This window comes from Oryctolagus cuniculus, chromosome 8, assembly GCF_051225735.1.
Source record: "Oryctolagus cuniculus isolate XC-2025 breed Fujian yellow rabbit chromosome 8, ASM5122573v1, whole genome shotgun sequence".
Classification (NCBI taxonomy): Eukaryota; Metazoa; Chordata; class Mammalia; order Lagomorpha; family Leporidae; genus Oryctolagus; species Oryctolagus cuniculus.
This window is the reverse complement of record NC_142874.1, coordinates 62,448,606-62,471,248: the sequence shown is the minus strand read 5'-3', so window position 1 is coordinate 62,471,248 and position 22,643 is coordinate 62,448,606.

Here is a 22,643-nt window from a genome sequence, read left to right as displayed (position 1 = left end):
AAGTAAGCCAATACCAAAAAAACAAATACCCCATGTTCTCCCCAATCTGTGGTAACTCATAGAGTACTTAAAAAATAAACTACATAAGTGAAAAATGACACTTGAAAATGTGACGACTTTGAACAGCCCTTGTCTGGAATGTTGAGGAACAGCTTTTTTTTTTTTTTTTTTCCTTCATACTATTTGGTGAACTCTCTACTTAGTGCAGTGTTAATCTTATCTATATAAAGTTATCTGAAAATAGATCTTAGTAAATATTAAGAATAGGAATATGAGAGTGTAGAGAAAGAAGTGTGGGAGTGTGGTTAGGGTGGGAAGAATTACTGTGTTCCTAAATTTGTATTTATGAAATGCATGAAGTTTGTATACCTTAAATTAAAAAAACTAACTTTAAAAAAATCTGTCAATATCACCCTATTACTTAATTTACCTTAAAGTAGGAATTTATAATAAAAATGTTGTCTAGGAAATTTAAACATTAGTAAAAACAAAACAAAACAAAAAAACTTGGGTCAAATCATTATTTCCCATGGGTTTTTCTAGCAGAAGATATGTGAAGTTCTTCTGGTGAAAAGATCCATTATTCTAGCACAAGTATTACCATCAGGGGAAAATGAATTTAAATTAAATTGAAACTCTTTTAAAAATCAATTCACAAACAAAAATTACAAAATACACAATGGACAATATGTATCTCGTCAGTTAGAGTCTGCCAATTCATAACTGATGGAGTTCAAGAACATATATGAATAATCTGAACTAAATTATTAATGAAATATAGTATGTAATAGTTATACAATAGATGAATATTAAATAAGTCATAAAAGAAAATTTTAGCAAATAGGATATCAAAAAATAAAAATAAAGTCATCAAATTAGATTAATAGACACTGATGACAAATTATTATAATAAATATATATTAGAAACACAGAAAAATTAAAGGTACATTGATGTGACCCAAAAGACATGATTACACATTGCAAATGTAACTAGAATGCATGGAGTTGATATAATATAATAATATAATAATTGAGAGTTTTTGGAAAGTCATTAAAAATTTTCTCAGAATCAGACATTTGAAAAGATCTTAACAAAGTCAATAAAACAACCTGAACTAGCAATTATATTGATTTGGTGAATCTTAAAGAAGAGATAGTTCACTAAAAAGAATAACACAATAAAGTGATGGCATGTAATGTTTCAAACAATGTATACATTGTTACAAACAAATGTAACTCAATTTAAAATATATACCCAACCATGAAGATGAAAATAAGGCATTTTAGGTCTACAATTTTAAGAAACTATAGCTCATAGACACCACGAAAAGCTATTATAGTATTACAGAAAGAAGAAAATAAAGTAAAAAGAAAACCTTGCAAACAAGCAGTAATTTTAAATATAAAATTGGGAGTGAAAATTATATTGACTATTACAAATAATTATGGTACTATTGCTAATAAATATATATAACAATATAACATTGTTAACATATGTTAACATATAAAAATATAAAAATAAGTATAACATATATTACAATATATGTTATATATAACTATATATATATAACAATAATTATATATAATAATAATTCATTGTAAGGATAAAAAAGTTACAGCTGAAATACTAGAAATATATAAACCACCCCAATTTAATGCTTCTTTTACAGTCACCAACAGTTTCTATATTGTTGAAATGAAAACTTATTGACCTGTTCTCATTTTATTGAACTATCAGTGGAACTTAGTTTACTAGTCCTTGTCTTAAAAGACTATGCCTTATCGGCTGGCGTGGCTCAATAGGCTAATCCTTTGCCTGTGGCGCCGGCACCCCGGGTTCTAGTCCCAGTCAGGGCGCCGGATTCTGTCCCAGTTGCTCCTCTTCCAGTCCAGCTCTCTGCTGTGGCCCGGGAAGGCAGTGGAGGATGGCCCAGGTCCTTGGGCCCTGCACCCGCATTGGAGACCAGGAGAAGCACCTGGCTCCTGGCTTCGGATTGACACAGCTCTCTGGTCGCAGCAGCCATTGGGGGGTGAACCGATGGAAAAGGTGGACTTTGCTGTCTCTCTCTCACTGTCCACTCTGCCTGTCAAAAAAAAAAAAAAAAAGACTATGCCTTATCAATTTCTATAGTATGTCTTGTTTTTAGGACTCTTCTATATGCATCTGCATTCGCTCTCTTGATAACTCTTGCAGACCCATGGATTAAAATGCCAGGGTTATTGAAGGAAATTGAAAATTTACACCTCTAACTCGTACCTTTTTCCTGACTGCTAGGGTTCTTATATAAGATGCCCTATGATATCTTCAGTTGAGAAGCTAGTAAAGATATTAAAAATGGAATGTGCAAACTTTCTTCAAACATTACAATTTAGCTCAGACCAAAAATCTTAGAGTTATTCCTAACTTTTTTCTTTCACAAAATCTGCATATAATAGTGCTTAACCTTTAGAATGTACCAATCTGTTTGTCCCAGATGCAGGTCATGTGAAAAATACTCAACCACAAGTAATTTGGTATATAGTACAAAACTGCTTTTCTCCCCTGGTGTTTCAGAGTGTTTATGGAAATATTACTTTTACAAATCCATCCATTGATTGCCTAATTAAAATTGCAGTCTACCAATAATTGTGATTGTCCTTTTATATTTTTTAAAAATATATCTAACTTTTTAATACACACTTAATTTATTTTCTAGATAATCCTACGTCTGACCATAGTATTTACAAGGAGACAAGAAGAGGGACTTTCTTTTTCTTAATACTCTAAATGTGTGTTCCTAGTGTGTTGAATGGTGTCCCCATTCCCTGAAAATATACATCTCCATAAGATAGCCCCTAGATTCTGTTTATGTGACATGATTTTCATGAGAAAAGAAATTTCCCTTTAAATGTAATTAAGACAGGGATATTGAAATTTGATCATGCCATACCATCCCATGGAACTAAATCCAGGGATGAGTTTTCTGTAGGATACTCAAGAGGAGAAGAAATAGAGAAGACAGAGTCATTTAAGGACAGAAGCAGAGCTTGCAGTCCATGCAGCCTCCAGCCAAGTCATGCATGGAGGAACCAGAGTTGGATCAAACAAAGAAGGATTTACCTTTGCAGATCTGGGAGAGAAAATGACCATATTTACTCCTAGATTTCTTGTCTTTTAATTTTTTAAAAATATTTATTTATTTCATTTGAAAGTCAGAGTTACACACATAGAGAAGATAGTCAGAGAGAGAGAGGTCTTCCATCCGCTGGTTCACTCCCCAACTGGCCGCAATGGCTGGAGATGCGACTATCTGAAGCCAGGAGCCAGGAGCTTCTTCCGGGTCTCCCATGTGGGTGCAGGGGCCCAAGGACTTCGGCCATCCTCTACTGCTTTCCCAGGCCATAGCAGAGAGCTGGATTGGAAGTGGAGCAGCCAGGTCTCAAACTGGCTCCCATATGGGATGTTGGCACTGCAGGTGGCAGCTTTACCTGTTACGTTACAGAGCTGGCCCAAACTCCTAGATTTCAAATGTTTTCCCTCTAGAACTCTGAAGGGATACATGTAAATTTCCATTTCTTCAAGCTCCTAATTTTCTTTAATTTGTAATGATAGCTTTATCATCATAGCTAATACTGTCACTGAGTGGATTTTCAATAAGCATTGACTAAATATCAATAGTCATATGATAGCATGTCATTGACTTAGTGGTAAACATTTGACCACTGGTACATAACAGGAAACTATAACTAGATGCAATATTTTTGATATCTTATATATTAATTTCAACTATGTAATTATTCAAAAATAGCATTAGTATAGTTTAACATATGAACAATTATAAATTATATTTTTCATCAAAACTAATTCCAGCTGTGAAAGAAGCAACTTACTACTCTACAAAGAAAATGTGAAATACATTATTTTTAGTAGAGTGATTAATAAAATTATAGTATTTTTCATTTTTATTTTTAAATTCAGTACTTGAAAAATTTTCCTCTTGTTTGGGAGACCATTAGAAAAGAAAATCTCTAGGGGTCGGCACTGTGGTGCAGCGGGTAAAGCCGCTGCCTGCAGTGCCAGCATCCCATGTGGACCACGGTTCGAGTCTCTGCTGCTTCATTTGTGATCCAGCTCTCTGCTCTGCCCTAGAAAAGCAATAGAAGACGGCTTAAGTGCTTGGGCCCCTGCACCCACGTGGGAGACCCCAAAGAAGCTCCTGGCTCCTGGCTTCAGATGGGCCCAGCTCTGGCTGTTGTGGCCAATTGGGGAGTGTACCAGTGGATGGAAGACCTCTCTTTCTCTCTCTCTCTCTCTCTCTCTCTCTGCCTCTCCTTCTGTCTCTGTGTAACTCTGACTTTCAAACAAATAAATAAATAAATAAATCTAAAAAAAGAAAGAAAAGAAAAACTCTAATGGATTTATGGTGAGAATGCAAATTATACAAGTGTTCTGGAAAGCTCTAAGGCAATGTGAGGGTGCATATGCTTCAAGCTATGAAGTTCTCCTCTATGCTTGCCTTGTGAAAATTCAAACACACGTAAACAAGTAGACCATGTATATTCATGTGGCTCTGTTTTTCTATTTTTCTTTACTTGAGAGGGTGGGAGAGATGGAGGTAGGGAGAGAGAGTCAGAGAGACACACACAGAGAGAGTCCTATCTACTAATCCACGTGCTTGGAAAGATTATGGATGGACAGGGTCTGAAGCTGGGATTTCGGGACACTATCAAGATCTCCCATGAGGGTCGCAGGAATCCAATTACATGAGCTATCACTATGACCTCTCAGGAACCACATTAGCAGGGAGTTGGAGTCACAAGCCAGAACAAGGAATTAAACTCAGGTTTTCTGATATGGAATATGGCATATTAATCACTAGACTAAATGCCCATTCCTGTTCTTTACTTTAAAATAGTAAATATAAAAATGTTAATTTTTAATTTCAAAATTGATAGCTGTCAGTATTTTATTTTTAATATATGAATAATACTTCATGTTATATGGAACATATCAACAGTTAAAATTATAAAAATTTGTGTGAAATGGTAAACAGAATTTCAGCCAGTAATTACCTCATTTTGTATCTCTTATATTTTTGTTTGTAATTACTTCATTGCATCTTTTTATTCAGTTTTCTGGCATGTTTGAAATATTTTGCAATTCGAAGTTCACCATTTTAATAACGTTATTTTCATTAGTGAAATAAGATTTATTATTCAGATTTATAATTTTTAAGTTAAATATACCTTCCACTGCAAGTGATAATAGTTCAAAAATTATCTTTAGGGGTCAGCTCTGTGGAGTAGCAGGTAAAGACACTGCCTGCAGTGCCAGAATCCCATATGGGTGCCGGTTCAAGTCCTGGCTGCTCTACTGCTGATCCAACTCTCTGCTATGACCTGGTTATGGAGTGGAAGATGGCCCACGCCCTTAGGCTCCTGTACCCATGTGGGAGATCTGAAGGAATTTCTTCCTGGCTTCTGGCTTTGGATCAGCCCAGCTCCAGCCATTGCAGCCATTTAGGGAGTGAACTAGCAGATGGACGATCTCTCTTTCTCTCTCTCTCTGCCTCTACTTCTGCTTTACTAAAACTCTACCGTTCAAATAAATGTGTATATCTCTAAAAAATTATCTTTAGTTTACAAGTTAATGCAAAATAAATTATGAGATTTGTCTCTAAAAGATGTAGCTTAACAGAGAAAAATTAGAAAGTTTATGAATATCAAAGAATCACAGAGGAAAGTGGAAAAGCGGGATTTCTTAAAATTTTTTATTTATTTCTAAATCAGAATTACAAAGGGGGAGAGAGACAATCTTCCATCCACTGGTTCACTCCCTAAATATGCACATGCCTGGAGTTGGACCAGACCAAACCAAGGAGCCCGTAGCTTTATCCAGGTGTCCCACATGGATGCAGGGGCCCAATCACTTGGGCTATTTTCTGATGCTTTCCCAGGTGCATTAGCAGGGAGCTGGAATGGAAGAGGACCATCCAGGATGTGAGCTGCTGCCCATTTGGGATACCAGTGCTGCAGACTGCAGCTTTACTCACTGCACCACTGCACATGCTTCACAAAAATGGGATTTTTGGCTACTTTAATTTGTATTCTACAGTATAATAGGGCAAAACATATATAGTAAAAAATTGCCGTGTATTTTCAGTTTGATGTACTCTTATCGTCATAAAATATCAATTCAGAGTTCTTGAACTTTCATTCTACCAAGAGGCGGGCTTTCCAAGTTTTCTGAATTTGAATCTAGGATAATAGTTGTTACTGAATGAATGGAACTCCACGTTCAATTAATAGAAGCTTCAACCAAATCTATAATATAGATATTAACAGAAGTTTCAGTTTCAGTTACAGTGGGATTCTGCTGTAAGTAATATAGGATGCAAGTAAAAGTGGTATTAACATGCATGAAATATATTTTCTCTCACAAGAAAAACAGGAGAAGGCAGTCCAGTACTGTCTGAAGAGCAGCTGCACAGTGACATTGATGGTTGAATGATAGTCATGTTAATGCATTATTAGAATTTTCTCATAAAAAGAATGCCATGTAAGATTGCAAAATGCTTGAAACACAGAGAGGCATAATCTCCACATATAAGGCATGAAAGGAGGGGAAGAAAGGAGCAGAAAGGGAAAAGATCCAAAGATGCAAGCCAAGTTTTAACTTTATAAATAGGCTTTGGTGGAAATCCTGACTTATGATACCCATTTATGTATCACCTATATCATATGGTCATACCAGGAAACATGGATTGGATATTTTAGTTCACAAATTGAAAGACTAAGCAAGAGAGAAAGTTTATGAATTGCTTATCCAAACTGCCTGCCAAGGATATTTCCATTTTAAATGCATCATAAAATTGGCAAACATAATGGCTAATTACTTTTTATATTTTAAGTAAAAACAAGTGTGTGTATAGAGACATTTATCTGTGTATGTATGTATGTATATATCCAATTTCTATGGACTGCACAGAAAAAAATCCATTTTCTTTCAAATATTCCCCCTCTGAAGGGAACCTTCATATCTAAGAAATATTATTAATGGCAATAATAGCCATAATTTATTGGGTGTTTTTGTAGCAATTATTATATAAGCTTACTTTAATTAATTATTCCATTTAATCTACGGATCTACACTTATAGGTTCAATTTTAATATCACTACTTTATGTAAACTTCAAATAAGAAAAGTTTGAAAGTTTGCTCTGTTTTACACAGCTATCAGCAACACAATTAGAATTTGATTCTAGGTTTAGGGATTTCTAGAACCCAATCATATAGAAGGGGATGGCTGCTCTATGACTGATTGCAGGAAGACAAAAATAGATGATCAGAAAACAGACAAAATGTTGAGTGTTTTCCAAAGTGAATAGCAGTGATTCTGTGAGAAACAAATATTGCCCCCGAAATACTTTCTTCAACCCCTTTAAGTCTGTGTATACCACAATTTCTGAAAAATATTTTCATGCTAATTGTCGTAAGAAATCCTGCAGCCAAGCCTTGTAGGGGAAAAAGCTTTCTTTCATTAAATATGCTTTTGACTTTTTCAACAATTGTTGATTCCTGCCACTAAAACACAGCACCACAAATGAGTAATTTATAACTAGTATAAATTTATTTATTTATTTTTACAGTTCTTGAGGCTGGGAAGTCCAGGATCATTGCAGTAGCAAATTTGATACAGGTCTGTTTCCCAGGGCAGCTGCCCATGATGGAAAAGATGAAAGGGGGAAGTGATTAAATGCTGATCCTTTTATGGTAGAGGAGGAGGAAGGGCCAGGCATTTCTCTGAAGCCTCTTTTCCAGGGCCACTAATCACAGTTGTGTGGGCAGAGCCATTATGGCATAATCACCTCCCAAACATTCTCTCCATGTGATCACACTGAAGTTAAAACATGAATTTGGGAAAGACACCTACTTGCAAACCATCTCAAAGAAATTAGTGTCCCCCATAAAGTTATATGAAACCATTGCATATTTGATCATTAACTACCTGTTGTTGCATCTTCAGTAGCTATACCTGGGTATTTATTACTTTACATGTTATCAAAACACTGGCGATTCTAAATATAAATGAGCTGAAACCTGCCAGGAACCAAATGTAAGGACTTGAAGACATTGAATTGGAGATCATGGTCAGAAATTTGTGTACCTTCTCTACATTTGTCAGTGAGCAAATGACCATGCAAAATTATTAAATCATTAATTCTGTGCTCATATTACTATATTGTTTCCCAAGATACTTGTGAGTTAAGATTAAAAAAAGCAGTAATTCTAAAGATTTCTACAAAGGCTTCAAAAGGAATGTTCACAATATTTTTTCTTGCATGGAATTCACCAGTCCAAAGTAAACTGTACTCACTAGTTAAGGATTACCTAGGAAAATGCTTAAAACCAAAGAATGAACAGCTAAGTCTTGGCAGGAATATTTTGTTATTTGGTTGAAATTTTCAAACAAATCTCCTGTCTTGAATTCTATTAAAATCCTCCATTAGCTTATATCTTTTTCTCATGATCTTAAATCACGTATTTATAATTTTATGAGAATGATCCTCAAGAGAATAAACTAACAATGACTGTAGTAGCTTTCCATAATTAGTTTAATAAACTAAGAATTCTCCCTAAGAATTTTCTAAAATTTTTAATGATTATTCTCTAATTTGGTGAAAGACAAGAATTTGTTATTTCTCTGAATGATAAAAATCAGGCAAAACTTTAGAGCTCATAAGTTGCTCCTAGAATAAATGGATATAGTAAATCCTATTATGTAGAACAGACAATTTTTCCAATTTGAGTGATGATAAAAAAATAAGTTGTTTCCAATATCCTTGTTTGTATCAAAATTAAACTTTGGTCTAAACTATAAATTAATCTTATTTTTTGCTGTTTAAATTTTTGTTAATTTGGATTATCAATCTTAATTGAAGATGTTCATCTAAATAATATGGTTTAAGGTCATAAAGTTTAATTAAATTTTTCCACAAGGTAGATTACAGATTAGATAACACAAAAATAACAGATACACACATGAAAAAAAATGGTGTCACAAGACAAATGTAGATAAAATACTCTATAAATCTTAAGGTGGAAGAGAATAGCTCCAGTTGGAGGAATCATGGAAATTTCAGAGGAACTGACATTTGAGCTAGTTCTTGGAGACACTGAACTGCCAGAAAAGTTGAGAAAAGAAATGAATAGGCCTTCCAGATCAGAGGAAATACATTAATGATAAATATATTAAATATTTCTAGTTATTTTAATCAGTAAAATGAACTAAAACTACCAAGTAAAATTTTTCCTCCAACATATTGTCAAAACAATAATAAAAAATAAGATTTTTAAGGGCTTAAGGGGGGAGGGTAGGCTCAAACTGTGCTGTTAAAAATTCATAACCAATAACTCATTTGCAGTGCACTCATATATATTCCACATTCTGTAAATAATAAATGATTTGCCTTCTATTTGTGAAAATATGTTGTAGGTAATTGTGCAAAAATGTCAACTCTAGTAGTCTTTTTTGCAGTTTTAGAGTTTTTTTCAACTTTAAATATCCATCTGTATACAAACGCTAAATAAAAATAGTGTATTTGTTATGCAGACTACAATTCTGGCATATAGAAGAGTGGTTAATAACACAGTTTCTAAAAGCAGATCTATCTGGATTACAATCGCTTGTTTTATCTGCATTGAACTTGAGCAAATTATTTAGATTCTGCTTTTTCCCCTTTTTTTGTAAAAGAGATAATACCCTGAATCATCAGATTGCCCTGATGATTGAAGGGGATATTCTACATGCTATATTAATACAAGATATATAATAAGCACTTAATAAAATTTGACTAATATTATCAATGTTATTATTATTCATCAATAATACTCTGATGGTAAGATATTTATGGTGTAATGTTACAGAAGAAAAGGAGTTTCAAAAGCAACCACATTGTGGCATCTGGCTTAAGGGAAGCAATTGGTCATATTTTTACTAGGTAAAAATGCATGCATGTATAAATGTGTTTAACATATTTTGGAGAAACACACAGAAAACTTGAAATAACAGTTAACTCTGAAGAAATGATTGAGCTTCAACAACACTCAATTGAGACCTCGACTGTTTCTAAAAGTTTTAATTTTCGGCCGGCGCCACGGCTCACTAGGCTAATCCTCCGCCTAGCGGCGCCGGCACACCGGGTTCTAGTCCCGGTCGGGGCGCCAGATTCTGTCCCGGTTGCCCCTCTTCCAGGCCAGCTCTCTGCTGTGGCCCAGGAGTGCAGTGGAGGATGGCCCAGGTGCTTGGGTCCTGCACCCCATGGGAGACCAGGAAAAGCACCTGGCTCCTGGCTCCTGCCATCGGATCAGCGCGGTGCGCCGGCCACAGCGCGCCGGCCGCGGCGGCCATTGGAGGGTGAACCAATGGCAAAGGAAGACCTTTCTCTCTGTCTCTCTCTCTCTCACTGTCCACTCTGCCTGTCAAAAAAAAAAAAAAAGTTTTAATTTTCTAGAAGAAGACATTTCTCATGCAATTAAATAATTTACCTACTAAATGCTCGGTGACTGATTTTGCAACCTGTTAAAATAGGTGAGTACAGGCAACACCAGTATAAAAATATTTTTGGGTAATGAGAAATCATGGTATCCTCAGATGTCTAGGTGTAGTTTTGTAATTTCTTTCTTTGTGCTAATAACTATTAAGTTAGCCATTAGGAGGTTATTTCTCAACATGGAGGAGAATATCAGTGTTCGAAAGTTCTCATTGTAATTTATCTGCAAAGCCTTGTCACCTGTCTTCATTCCAGCTCAGTAATCTGATTCAAGAGAACATTCTTGCTCACTTTATTTACTCTTCAGTGATCTAAGGCCAATAACACCAGCCTATAGAAGCAACAGTCAATTATAACAAAAGGCACATTAAAGAGTCAAACATCACCTTGTAATAGCCATAAAAACACCTTATTAACATTTTTATAACACTCTCAACCGAAATAAACAGACCACTCTCAATTATAGCATCTGGTTCCAAACAATTCTTGTTTCAGTGATAACTTTTTAAAAAACAAATGCTGAGCATCTTTCATCAACTTTTCATCAAGTAACAGCTGTTCCTTTAGAATGAAATGTATGCATGTTGGAAGTGTGACTGATGCTCACTTCTGTTTAGTTCTGTGTGAAAAAGCTTTACATTGGGTGCAATTCTGAAAGACAAATGGTTTCAGATGTTTTGAATGGATGCCATAGCAGTCGTTTGAATGCTTCTTGTGATTTTTAGAATGTTTTCAGCCACAAATTTTATGTTAAAATTTTCCATACAAATTATAGCTCTAAGAGGCCATTCTTTCTGAAGACAAAAGCATTTCGGTTTTCATGTGCTCTTGGGCATATTTAGGTTATTCATTATCTCAATCATTTATCTTCATAAAGTGTTTGGTTATGAACGATTACTTACTACACTAAAGCATGAAAGAAATAGAAATAGTTCATCTATTTTTGAATTCATTTCCACCAGATTCCCTGAGGACAATTCCTATTTCAACTTAAGCTATTAAATTTTTTGCTGAATTCAAATCACCTCATCATGCTGGAACATGTGGAGACAAATACCCACAGATGTTTGCCTGGAGGTTCAGGCATATTTAAAGGCAACTTCATTATAAGACACTATGAAGTTCTCCCAATTAATCTGGAGCCAAATATCCTACATCTGCTTAGTATTAACAAAATTAAATAAATATTTACTTTTCACATAGTTATGGATTTGGTCCTTGATGAAAAACTACATTTATTGGCATTTTAAAAATAATTTAAATCAATTTATGGTTTTGACAGCTAGTGTGTATTGTATTATTAAAATCATAAGTGTTGGGGTGGTCCTTTAGCCTAGAAGTTAAGATGCCTGCAATCCATATCCCAGTACTCAGCTACAGTACCCACAATGCCCAACTACAGCTCTTGACTCCAGCTTCTTGCTAATGCAAATATTGGGAGGAAGTGGAGATGATTCAAATAACTGGATTTCTTTCGCACATATGGGAGACATGGACTGAGTTAACAGCTTTCAACTTTGGCCTCAACCAGGCCATTTTAGGTATTTGGGGAATGAATGAGCAGATTAGAGCTTCATATTTCTGGCTCTCTATTTCTTAAATAAATGCTTAACCTATTAAAAAAAAAAACAAGTCTTTGTGAATATACTTTTTTTCCATGCCTCTCAGAATGCATTTGTGTATACTTCTGAGCTTCTTGATATTGAAATTTACATACAAGATGGAAATCTAAAATTATTTCATCTATCTAATCTGGATAAACATATTGAGTGAAATAATCACATCAAATAGCAAAAAATGCCTTACATAGAAGGTTTAACATTGCTAAATTAAAAGGAAAATATATATGTATGACAAGATATCATTTTTGTGTGAATTAGAAATAAATACTACTTAGACTCAACAACAAAATCCAAATTACTACTTTTACCTCCCTGGACATATAGTTTACGCTGTTGGTTAGAAGTTGTTGTGAACAACATAAGCTATTTGCCTGAGTCACTTTTTCATATCATTATTTCAATTCTTCTGCTTTTTTATTGTTTTTTTTTTTATTTGATTTGTTGTTGTTGGTCCTATTTACTCATGTACCCTAGATACTCTAATCTTTTCCAAGCTTACAAATATTTCATTCTATAGTTGATTTTAGCATACTTAGATGAGTTAATCTGTCTTCTACTTTCCAGAATGATGCTAATTCTTTATTTTAGATTCCATCACCTTCATTTTCCTCTTGCCTATCTTTTAATTTTACTTCTCTTCTTTGAGCACATGGACAAATTTAAAACATAAGAAAAATATTTCTCATAATCAGAAGCGGATTATTAAACCAAGGGTAGAAAATTATATCCAATTTTTCAAATCCATATTGCCATTTGTTGTTATGGAAAATTTTTTATTGGAACATAGCAATACTCATCAATTAAATAGTGTTTTTGGCTGCTTAAGCATTAAAACGGCAGACTTAACTAATTATAACACAGAATACCTCACAAAGCTAAAACATCAACTATTCTCTCATTCAAAGAAAGTATTTATTGGCCCTTTTCTTCTTGTTAGTTAACAAGTTTTAAAATTCAGAACACCTCATTTTCATGATCCCTTTTCAATTTGAGTTCATAGTTGTGTATTCTTTCTTAAAACCTTAGACCTCATGGCTAGTGCCGTGGTTCACTTGGTTACTCCTCCGCATGTGGTGCTGGCATCCCATATGGGTGCCAGGTTCTAGTCCCGGTTGCTCCTCTTCCAGTCCAGCTCTCTGCTTTGGCCTGGGAGGGCAGTGGAGGATGGCCCAAGTGCTTGGGCCCCTGCACTCGCGTGGGAGACCAGGAAGAAGCACCTGGCTCCTGGCTTCAGATCGGCGCAGCTCTGGCCATTGCAGCCAGTAGGGGAGTAAACCAATGGAAGGAAGACCTCTCTCTATGTCTCTCTCTCTCACTGTCTATAACTCTACCTGTCAAAAAAACAAAACAAACAAACAAAAACAAACCTTAGACCTCTATCTAACCCTGCACACTCTAGGTACAACAAAATATACATCTGCCTTAGCTCGTTGCATATGATTCCCTCTAGCTATCATTTTTTTTCTTTTTTTAGCCATCACATTCCTTCCCTGAACAATGGTCTTCACCAAAGAATTTTAAATAATTACCCAATCCTAAGTGGATAGTATTTATTCAATTACACTGATTATTTTCACCTGGCTCTTTAATTCAATCATTATTGCTGATTTATTTGTTTTAAAAAATATCACTTGCTTTAGCTTCCTTCGGGAAATTCTGTCCTTCCTTTCATCCTATTATAATTTGATTTCCAACATTTTAGGTCATATGAGGACTCCTTACCTATTCTGATCCTAATATAATTGAAAGTTTTCAGCGTTTCTGGACACATTTCTTCCCACAGTGATGATTTCTTGTGATAATATAAAATAATTATGTTGTGATACTGGACACCACAAAATATCAATCTTTTCTTGTCATTTCAGGTGATCTTTAGATAGAAGAAATTCAGGAAATGGTTCAGACACTTCAGTCCAATTCATCAGGTTCCTTAGTTGAATACTTCCTGCCCAGACTAATAGAACAGATATCTAGGGAGGGACATGGACACTTTTTTGACATGGAGAGAGCCTTCTTGGTCGTCAAACATCTCTCTTCATTCATCCAGAAGGTTATATACATACATATATACATATATATAACATATGTGGCATTTTTCAGGAAATTATATCCCATAAATTCACAGATTCTTATTTTGTTAACCATAAGCCATGTTAAACAACCAAGCTTATTAAGGCAGAAGCACTTTATAAACTCTGATTTTCTTGCTTGCAGAAAACAAGTCTGCCCCCAAAAAACCCTGCACAAAAACACAAACATGTAGATAGTTTGATAGGGCTTATATCATCAGTATGTTTACACAATCACACTGCTCACCTACCTTCTTTGGATTCTGAGAGGACTTCTCAGCAAAAAAAGAGAAAATGGACCCTTTCCTTTCCTACCTCTCTCTGATCTGGTAAGCAGCAAAGCATCAGGCATTTCTGGCATTTTGTCACTATTTGTTTATAACATCTTTCTGCAATGTTTCACTTAAGCCAATTAATGCTCTAACCTTGATTTGAAATATCCAGTGGAAAGTAAGAACTCCCTTTGTAAAGCACATAATTTGTTAACATGTATACAGTTATCTTAATAATAATTTATAACCTCAATTACTATTTCTCTCCATCATACTCAATTAGTTAAATAATTTTCTATGCATCTATGGAAACTTTTCATGGAACACATAATACTTAAATGATATTTCTTGGAAAATGTGCATATATGCATATATATATACATATATACATGTGTACATACGCACATATATACATACATATGTATATATACATATCCAACTTTAGATATATGCCAGGCATATATTTAGAGATATATGTCAGGTATTTTTCAGACAGTGGTTTTCATGGGTCATCATGAATAAAAGTCATCATCCATAGATGCCATAGATTTGTTCTTCATCAGTTCAATTTCAATTTCAGTCAATTCCACACCATGCATGACAAACTCTTTTTTTACCCTTATTGCCTGGACTGTTAGAGAACAACAATAGAAGGCACATTGTTCATTGAAACCCTGCAAAACTTGGGCTGAATATGATCTTCCCATAACTTGAATTTTTTAGCTTGTTTCTCTATGTATCTCTGCCACTGAATTTGAGAGATGTAATATTGTATAGTGATTGGTATTTCCAATAATACTGGGTGAAGGTACAAACTTACTTTGAGTGTCAATCAGGACCACTCATTTGGTGCACTCAGTTTGTATTCTGTCCAAACTTATTTCCACTTGGAACTAAATCCTATAAAAATAAAATCCTTCTACTTATCCTTGTTTAAAGGAGCAAATCATTTTAACCATAATGATGGACCTCAGGGAACACTGTTTCAACTAGACTCAATACTGCCTGACCAGTTCCTATAATTCTTTCAAAATGCTTGACACAGGGGGCCATTGCTGATTAATCTGTCACATATGTTGTTAGCATTGCCTGTTAATTAAATGTGTACAGTTATAAAAAAAAGTCTTCCTCCAAAAATAGTGTGCTTCAGGAAACTCTCAATTAGTTATATTCTACCCCTGAATATAGCTCCATCTGGTTGTGCCATAAGTCTTCCCATGAATGTCCTCTGTGTACCTCTTAAGGGGAGTTATTTGTAATTCTAGACCAACAAATCAAACCCCAATTCACATTCCCTGATGATGTCTGCCTTCTATTTCCATATTCTGTAAATTAATCCTATTCACATTCACATTGATATGTTCAATGTGAATAGATCAGATCAAGCTGTGACATACTAAGCAGGCAACCACTATATGCTTTCTATCATTCCCAGGGACCTGCTTTAGCAATGTATCATCTTGATTTATAGCCATACAGAGTGTGGAAATCCTGTTGTACAGCATCTTCTACTCTTTACATTCTTTGGTAGTCTCCCTGGACAGGCAGGAAGCATAGAGTAATAAACAAAGCCTAGCAACTGAAGGATAACTGTAGCCATCTAACATAAGCTTACTCATCAGGGGACACTTTATCATTTGTTTCATCCAAATTATACAGTTAAGGAACCCAAATCAATAGGAGACCAATTTTCCCCTCACTTTTTTTTTTTTTCCAGAAAAAAGTCACAGCAGTTCTACCTACCAATACCATTTGGATGACAATGACAAAGATGTTTAAGTATTATATCCTTGCTCTGAACTGTCTAAATGAAAATACTGTAATGACTTCCCTCCAAGGTAATGTAATTTACTTACAAACACCTTTCCCAGATGCTATAACTTCATCTTATTTCCAAATACTGCCTCTTACTATCAAGCTGTATAACTCATTACGTATAACGTTTACCCACACAGCCAATAACAAGTGTTTTGCTAGGACACCCACAGAAATGTTATAAGGTTGAACAAAGAACTTCAGAAGTGTCTCCTCTGCTTGTTTAAGGCAACTGTACTCAATTTTAGCACTAATTTGAATACAGAGGAAGACGTTATAACAGATTACAAGATGCTTTTAGAATGAGCACAGTCAAAATGATTGGCATAGCAACCATGTCTTGGACATACAAATTTAAAACTGTGTTGAGCCACCATTAAATGCAAAACAGGTTTTAGAGGCAATAAAGACCAAAAGGCATATAATCACATCTGCCTTCAATCCCTCATTAGTATCCCATATTCTAGAAAACTTTCCAATTACTCTGTTACTTGTTTCACATATCATTTTCGACACAATTATTTAATTAAATCAGTCTATAATTTTTGAGCAAAGGGACTGCTTTCTACTTTTTCTATCTTTTCTATTCTGGGTCACAGAGACTATGTAACTGATCATAGAGTTGACACTGGATGACTCATCTAGTGCAATTGCACATGTCTTTTAAGTGGACTACAGTGAACAAATGTAAGTCAGATATGGAGTAAAAATCATGAGAAATCTCAACTGGTTACATTATTCAATTTTCCCCTTAAAGGGCTTCATTTTGAGTATGATCTAATATCATCTGATCTGTTCGACTGGGTTATAATGGTCTAATTTTACTATCTGTATTATTAACAACCATAACAATTTATGTTAGTTTCTTTTCAGTATATATAGTGAGTTAGTATCCTCCCAAGTTGATATCAGCTCAGACCCTCAGAAAGTTACTTTATTTAGAAATGTGTAAGTATAATTGTTATGGTGCTTTAATACTAGATTAGGAAAAATCCTATTCCAGATGTCCTTATAAGAGGAAAAGAAAAACAGAGAGGTATGTGGAAATGGAAGCAGAGATTGGAATTTATATATGCCTGTAATCCAAGCTATATGCGAGATTTCCAGGAGAAAGGAAAGATTAGGAAAAAGGAAGGAAGGAGTATTTCCTACGGTTTTAGAGGTAGTATAGCTCTGCCAACACCTTCATTTCAGATTTCTTGGCTCAAGAACTGTGCAGTAATAGTTTTCTGAAGTTTGATGCTACTCAATTTGTGGCAATTTGTTACAGTAGCCCTAGGAAACTCATACAACTCTGCATTCACATTCAGATTTTTTACCAGCAACTTACTGAATAAACAGAGTCCTGAATGGGAATGGAAGAAACAGAAAGAGATCTCCTAGCTGCTGGTTCCCTCTCCAAATGGCTGTAACAGCTGGGTTAAGGCAAGTTGAAGCCAGGAAACCAAGAACTCCATCTAGTATCCCTTGTGATAACAGGAGCCCAAGTATTTGTACCACCCTATGCTGCTTCAGCAGACACATTAGTAGGGATCTACATAAGAAGTGTAATCACAGTTGGAAATCATACAGGGCTTGCAATATTGGGTGTTAGCCTTGCAAGCATTATATTAACACACTGCACCATAACACCAGTCTGAGCTTTTAAGATCATTGCATTTTCTCTTTCCCAATACTTATTCACTGTTAAGACAATGCCAGTGATTTTCAATATTAGTCACAATAGTACCTTAGTCTTTCTAACATGGTGATAGTAATCAAAATAGAATATAAAAATGACACCTGGGGCCGGCACTGTGGCGTAGCAAGTAAAGCTGCCGCTTGCAGTGCGGGCATCCCATGTGGGCGCCGGTTCAAGTTCCGGCTGCTACGCTTACAAGCCAGCTTTCTGTGTGGCCTGGGAAGGCAGTAGAAGATGGCAAAAGTCCTTGTGCCCCTGCATTCGCATGGAGGACCTGGAAGAAGCTCCTGGCTCCTGGCTTCGGATCGGCGGAGCTCCAGCCATTACGGCCACTTGGAGCGTGAACCAAGTGGAAGACCTCTCTCTCTCTCTCTACCTCTCCTTCTGTTTCTCAATGTAACTCTGACTTTCAAATAAATAAATCTTGAAAAAAAATGACACCTAAAATTTCCATGCATGCTGTGAGAAGTTTTAGTAGCCAAGCCTGAAAGCAAATTGTATGGCTTCCATACATCATTTATTTTTTCAGAACTTACTCCTGAACATAAGTGCATATTTCATTGTCATGTTTCCCAACCCAGATACCAAAAAAAAAAACCTCAAAATAATGCACTTTCTTAGCATAGCACCCTCATATGAATTTTGATTCAACTCAACTCACTATATAGCTTTGATTTCCACCCAGTTCTTACATAGATCACTGGTCTTATACCTCTTTATAATCAGAGAAATCATTTCTTGCATATTCCTTAAATGTTGGCTAAATTATTTATTGAAAATTGAAATTCTAATTTTTTCAATCCCCTACAAAAAATACTAATAGCTTCCTTTCCTCCTGCCAAAAAAGTCAAGTTCCTTTAATTTTACAGCTTTCTAAGAACTGGCCCCCTGTCTCTACATCATAGAGAAAGGAAAAAAAATCAGACCATGAAGTGGAATGCAAGTCCAATTAGGATGAATTTTCTTTTGAACACAAGGCTATTCGAGTTAAAAAGGTTTCCTTTGATAGGATACCCATAAGAATAGCGAAAGCACATTATCATTTTTAATGGGTGGACACTGGAGTCATATAACTTTCTATTTAATTATCATGAAAACTCTGATACAACTCAAATAAATACATACACCTCTTAAAAATATCACAAAACATGGTAGAAAATACCTCCCTCCACCCTCCAGAGGGAAGTTACAAACTAAAGAATAAAGGGCAAGAGCAGTGGTTGAAATACAACTTGGGATTCCTACATTCTATAGCATTGTGCCTGGGTACAAGTCCTGGCTGGTCAGATTCCAGCTCCTTATACTACACAGCCTGAGAGGCAGCGTGTGATGGCTCCAGTAGTCGGTCTCTACCACCTACATGCAAGACCAACATAGAGTTCTGGTCTCCTGGCTTTGGCCTGGACAGTTCCTGACTGTGTCACACATTTGGACAGCAAACAAGTAGATGGAAGACCTCTCTCACTTTTGTTCTCGCTTTTTCTCTCTGTGTCTTTCTATTTTGCTCACTTTACCTTTGCCTTCTGAATATTGTTTAAATGGAATCGACCTTGTGTTTTTCCCAGAAAAATAAGCACGAAGAAATAACTATTCTCACCTTTAGTGGCAGATTCATTCAAACTCTGACCAGTAGCCTTCCAGAACTATCAAAATTCTATAGTTTCTACATAATTCTAATTGTTTTTCTTTCTAATTGGCTCTAAGCATCACATATCTCATCTCAATTATTGTTTTAATAACCTTAAATTATTGTTTGATCAATTTTTCTGATGGTAACATTTGACTAGAGGGATTCAGAGTAGCAAGGATTTGTGTAATTCTTTTAAATCTTTATCTGCTTTACTATTAAATTTGAATATGTTCTATGGACTACAATGTGTCTTTTTCTAAATATTAGACATATTAATCTAAGACCAAATTACTTTAGGTCATGGCATCTTGTATTAATATATAGTGAGCATTTTTATATAAAAAGTGTTTTTTGGAAAGGTGTTTTAAATCATCTGAATATTTATTCTTTTTCTTTTAGATTTTTTTTTTATATTTGTGAATTGCCAGTACTATGAAGGCACGGGGAAAATCTATTGTGTTAATTCTGTGTATTTATGTCCTAATAATAGTCCAGTATAAAGGTTGAGTAAGAATAACTGAAGGGTAGCATTTTACCAAAATTAAAAGGTGGTGAGGAACTGGGTGTGGAGATATCTGAGAGAAGAGAGTCCATGCAGAGGGAAAGCAGTGCAAAGGTTGAAGACACCCACATGCCTGGCTTGACTGAAGAAGTTCATTGAAATCAATGGGTCTGCAGATAGCACGGAAGCGGAGTAATAGTGAGTACAGAGAAGGAATAGGGACCTAGATAGTTTAAGTTTCACACTGTCCTTGAATTTAATCTAGCAGGTAAGGTTCTATGGAAAACAATGACATGATCTGACTTGATACTAAAAGAATGAATATTATTGTGTTAAAAACTGATTGCAAGGGAATACTTTTGTGATGGAAGTTCTGACTAGATATTGAATTTAGCTAAGAGTTAAATAGCAGTAATAGAATCAATAGCGGAGATGGTAAAAATTAGTTATGATCTGGAAATTATAAAGCGTTGGGCTTAAGCAACCATAAAGATTTTCCATTAAATAAAATAGACAAACATGAATAAGTCATGGGAGGGGCTGTGAGTTAAAAATCTAAAATTTTTGAGACATTTATTTTCAGATTTCTATTAAACAGCAAAATTAAACTAAGATTGCAACCAGGAAATCAAAATTCAATGATGATCTAAAACAAAAGATATCAATGCAAGTAATTTTTGGTACAAATGAATAACACAAAAATTAGTCATTGAAGGATAGTGAAGCCAATCAATGAAGTCTGAAGAATCATGGCACAAATTCATTAGTTTTCTGTTGGTGAACGCCCAATTCTTTAATAAAATGCCCACACAATTCAATCCTCATCTGACTTTGTTCTCCACCTACACAAACAATGTTGAAAGTGAACAATGGCTTGAATCGTTTCCAAGGGAACATATACTTTTTCTAAGAAGCCAAGAAATGATAAGAAAGTCTTTCAATGGAGAAAAATTCCAGTCTTGCAGCTTTTTCCCCTACTCTCATTACTCCAGTATTAAAAGTTCAACTTCTTCTGTGCTGCTGAGAGTCACTTCATTTGAGATATAAAGACAGAGAGAGAGAGAGAGAGAGAGAGAGAGAGATGGACTGATAAAGTTCCCAGCTGCTGTTTTCTCCTTTAAGGCCTACAATAATTGGTAGTGGGCCAAGGCTGAAACAGGAACCTGGAAAATCAATTCAGTTCTCCCATACCTGAGGCAGGGTCCAATTACTTGGAGGCCATCACTGCTGCCTGCCAGAGCATACATTAGGAGGAGACTTGAGTCAGGAGTAAGAGGTAGATATTAAATGCAGGTATTCAGTATGTGCTATGGGTATTTCAATTAGCATGGATACTTATCAGGCCAAACACCTGCCCTTCACCTCTGCCCTTAGCACTTTAATCTGCTTCAAAGCCTTAATTTCTTTACACCAAGGATGTCTAGCTAACTATTCTAAAGTGAAATTCTTATCATATTTTTCTACCACTTCTTTTACAAAATAAAAAACAAGAAAATATGTTAATCATTATGATTTGGAGATCTAAAAGACATTCCCACATACAGTTTCAACGTGAATTCACAAAAAGTATTAGATCATCAAATTAGACTCAAAAATCAGAGATTTTGCAGAGTACCAAGCTTCAGTAACAATTCCAGGGGTCTCATAGTGAGACACTAGTGATGTAGGGATGCTTGGTACCTTTATTCTTCATCAAATGTATTCTGGCACATGTTTTTAAAGTTGGAATACAAGAAAAATGTTCAGTTTTACTTACATAGGAGTATTGTCAGTTAAAAAGCATCAACTTTTTTACTTAGACTTTTAAGTACATAACTAAGATTACTTTTTCTCTGGCAATGATAACTCTAAATGTATTAATGCCTGGCCAGTTTTTCAAAAGTGTTTCTAAATAACTGCATAGGCTGTTAAAAAGATACTTATTATTTTTGCTACCAAGAAATATTATATTTTCCAGAAGACCTAAATTGAGATGTTTACTGAAAGATTAGACCAGAAAACTTGTTTTCTTTACTTCTTAGATTTTCTCCCACACCTGTGCTCATCAAGGGAACTAATAGATTAATAAGCACATTTCTTTTCTTGCCAATCTTGAATCTATATTCTCTCTTAAGGACTCTCTTAGATAGTCCAGCCATGTGTTTAACAGAATATGTTTTCCTATCCATATTTCTAATGTCAAATTATATCATTTTGAATTAACTAGAAATCACACACTCATTCTTAGACATGAAATACAATGAATTTCAAAACTCAGTTTATTTCAACCAATGATGTTCTCTTCATTTGCTGTCTTTGTCTATATTTCTATTGTTATTATTACAATTAAGGCCAGCATGAATAGGAACTTACAGTTGTACCAATGCAACGTGAGCTTCCCCTTTTTTGAAATTAAATGAATTTGTTCTTCATCATTGCACCATTCTGATTAATCTAAATTGATAATTTGATCATTGAATCTTGATTAGACATTACTTGTTCTTTGTCCCTTTCTTAAGTAAAAATTAGATTCCGAGTTGTG